This window comes from Triticum aestivum, chromosome 6B (assembly GCF_018294505.1).
Source record: "Triticum aestivum cultivar Chinese Spring chromosome 6B, IWGSC CS RefSeq v2.1, whole genome shotgun sequence".
In the NCBI taxonomy this organism is placed as follows: domain Eukaryota; kingdom Viridiplantae; phylum Streptophyta; class Magnoliopsida; order Poales; family Poaceae; genus Triticum; species Triticum aestivum.
Window position 1 is genome coordinate 635,253,273 of NC_057810.1, and position 3,758 is coordinate 635,257,030.

Genomic DNA, 3,758 nt, shown 5'->3' on the forward strand with positions numbered 1-3,758 from the left:
TGTGTGTGAATATGAATGGAGATTGGCGAGAATATTTCTCTACTTTCAGAGGTTTGAGGCAAGGAGATCCTCTTTCTCCTTCGTTTTTCACCTAGTAGGTGATGCACTATCTGCAATTCTGGATAGAGCTAAGGAAGCAGGTGTGATTAGAGGTTTGGTACCACATCTGATACCAGGGGGATTAGTCATTTGCAATATGCTTCTGATACTTTGCTTTTTTTGCATGGTAACATGGAGTCTATTACTGGATTCTAATTCCTTCTCTACTGTTTAGAGTAAATGTCTGGCATGAAAGTCAATTACTTGAAGAGTGATATTTTCACAGTAGGGTTGAGTGTAGAGGAGGAGCAGAGGGTAGCTGATATAACTGTGAGATAGGAAATTTCCAATTAAATATAATATCTGAGATTACCAATCAGCAAAGACAAGATCTCTTCTAATGATTTTTTTTCATTAAAAGGTAGAAAAGAAGTTGGACTCTTGGCAATGCAAACATTTCTCTTATGGAGGAAGAGATATATTGATCAATGCATGTTTATCAAATGTCCCTATGTACCTTCTGGGTTGCTAAATTGCCTGTCAAAATACAGAAAAAAGTTGATACAGTAAGAAATCACTTCTACTGGGAGTAAGAAGAAGAAATTTCACATGGACAGATGGGAACACCTATGCAGCCCTAATGATTATGGTGGTGTGTGCTTCACTGATATGAGAGTCAAAAACATTTGTTTACTGTCAAAGTGGCTGGAGGAGGTCAATTAACTACTGGAGCTTACACTGCAGATACTACTTATTAAAGGGCACACATTTCAAGACACCTTCAAGCTACTGAAATTGTAAAGCAATGATGCTATACTGGGTTATGATTGTCTATATCGTCACAGCCCAATCAATTTAGATTGGAAGTCCAGAACAATGAGTATTTGTCACGATGGGCAAGAAACCATTATTCTTTCTAACAGCAGCAATACTACTTCTCCAACATTGTTAGACCATGATAAGTTTCAGAAGGAAATTGATAAAGGAGCTAGATACCTCTTTATCCCTTATCTTGTGACTCTGCTGATACCGATGATGAAAATACTTTGGAGGAACTTAACTTGGTATGGTGAGCCTAGCAGGTGGCGGGAGTCTAGTACGATTGCTTGCATTTCTCTGGAATTGAACTAGCCTTTGGGAAAGGTAGACATGAAGGTACCATGATTTCTCACTTTATAGAAGCGTTAGAGCTCGGCTGGCACAGTGATGGAAAGCTGCGCAACCAAAACAACTTGAAACCGCCCATGCACCTTTTGCTTTTCCTGATATCGTCCCTTCGGGTAGTTGGATATGAGCACATTCAAATTGGAATTCTTCTTCTCCCAGATCCAATAGAAGTTTTGAGGTAAGAGGTACCGTGAGCACATTTCTTTGTTCGATACCCAGTTTTTCATCTCGCAAGCAAGGAAATCAAAGAATAGCTTAGTATTATTACGTCTCCCTCCGATAATGAGCGGTAGTGAGCTCTGCCCTAGAGAATGAAGACTCCAAGCAGCATCTCAGTCTCGATATTTGCCTTTTCGGGGGACGACTTGTGATAAGCAAGTCAGCCATGTCCTAAAGAAGTAGTGGGAGTGCATGGTTATAAAGGAAGGCGCAAGTGTATTACGAAGAGAAGAAGCTTTAGAGAAAGTTCTACCTCGCGGGTGAAACCATAGATTGGAAGGTGTAGGTCACTCACCCGTTTAAACAAAGCAAAATCATAGAGCATAGCTCGTTTGTAATGCCCCTATCCGAACTGACCACAGGATTTAGGTCGTCCCGACCAGTAACAAAGGAGAAATTCCCCTACTTGTTAGGAGTTCCATTAGTTCGCAGTTGAGTGCAGCCGGATGGTTCTCTCTGTGTATTCCTGAAAAAGTGATTGGAGGTTCGTTGCTCATCTTAAGTCATTATCAAGAGAAACTCATAGAGAAAGTGATCCGCAAAACCCCTCGCCATTACCGTATGAGCAGGTTTTAAAGCCTGCAAGTTAAGTTGTTGGCCGCTCTTAGCGATTAAGTGCCAACATGAGACCTATTTGTTAGCTTTGAACCGAGAAGGTCCCTCAACCATAGCATGATACGAACCAGTGGCTTCCCTACCGAAACCGAAGAAATCCTCTAAGCGGGTTCCTTATCTTTACTTAATACGGAACCGAGACCTTGACTTCTTATCAGAGTGAAGAGGGGAACCTCATGACCCAGGATACAAGCACTATTATCTTCTTATAAGGGAAGTGAGGTGATTGTAAGCAAACGGAGGAGGAATAGTTTCTCATGCCGAGATCAAAAACTCAAGCGCCATCCGTTTCCTATTTGATTTCGGAACAACGGAATATCATCACCTGTGGTTCACTTGAGCATGAATAGAGTTCGGTCTCCTTATGAATTCAAGTTGGTAAAGAAGTGGACTTCGGAGCTTTCGCTACAACCCCTCCAAGGTGGGCAACTGTCTCATTTGACACTAGCACTTAAATAAAGAAAGGTAGGAAGGGCTCCCTCCCTCTAATGAAATGGGCTTCTTTAAATTATGCAATATGTTCACCAGTCTTGAATCTTTAGAAAAAGGACCAATCCTATTTCGGCAGTCTTTAGAGGCTATCGCTCGTTTACCGCATATCTCTATCCCACAGCTGGCTAATAAAATCGCCTTGGAAATGTGTCAAGTCCTTTCAGTCAGAGTTCAACTCTTCAGCGAAAGTGGAAAATCTACGGTCTTCCATCCGCGGAGGTAGCCATGGACTCCATAGTACATGTTGGTAGCTAGCATACAGGCTTGATGTGAGGGGGGGTTTGTTACCTATTCTATTCCCTTGCTTGGATAAAAACACCCATCTTTCCGTATGAAAGACATGCAACTAGAGCAACTTGATATTACGTATGTAGACCTGGCCTCCCTCAATAATAGTTGGCTCACCCGATTGATGATTTTCAAAGATCTACGCCAAGCGCCTCGAAGCATGGATCCACTTTTTACTACTTTAGAAAGTGAGAAGCCTTTGGCTTGATTTCTTCTGTGGCTTCTTTATGTTTACCCACGCCACGACTGTTCAATAAAAGGATTGGTAGTTAGTTGCCTCACCCTATTGGTTGTTGGTTTTCTTTCTCCTCTGCATTCGTGAAAAGCTAGTATGCTCGCGGAAATCGTCTAAAGGAAACTACTCGCTAACTCGCTAACAAGACAGACTTCTTCCTCTGGCTCTGCCAGTCTATGCTGCTCGCCTAAATCGGTATCAATAGCTTCTATCGTACTTCGACCTCTCATTGGAATGATAAGTTGGCTACGACGAACTAATAAGTTTCTCTTCTTGTCACCTTCTTTAAACCTTTCCTTCTGCTTCCATCGAGAAATATATATAGATAAGCTTGGGGAAGCGATTAAGGTGTTTCCACTCTTAGGTTGTTCAATATGTGAAGACCGTGTCAATCACTACACCAATGATATGAAAAGCAAGCATTCTTCTCCAGCTGATGTATCGACGCCTCACTACTACTTAATTAGTGAAAGATACGTTGGGATGTTTTCAATTCTCCATCAAGAGGCGGGCAACTATCTCTTTTCACACTAGACTTCGGATCGCCTTCCTACTGGTTTTGTTCTCGGTCTCCCCAACTAGGGGAAACCTCAAAGCAAACAACAGAGCAACACCTATCTTTTTTCTTTAAGCACTGAACATCCGGATCCCCTTCCAACTTGCTTTTCTGGGCACTGGTCTTTCTAACAACTGAAACTCGTCT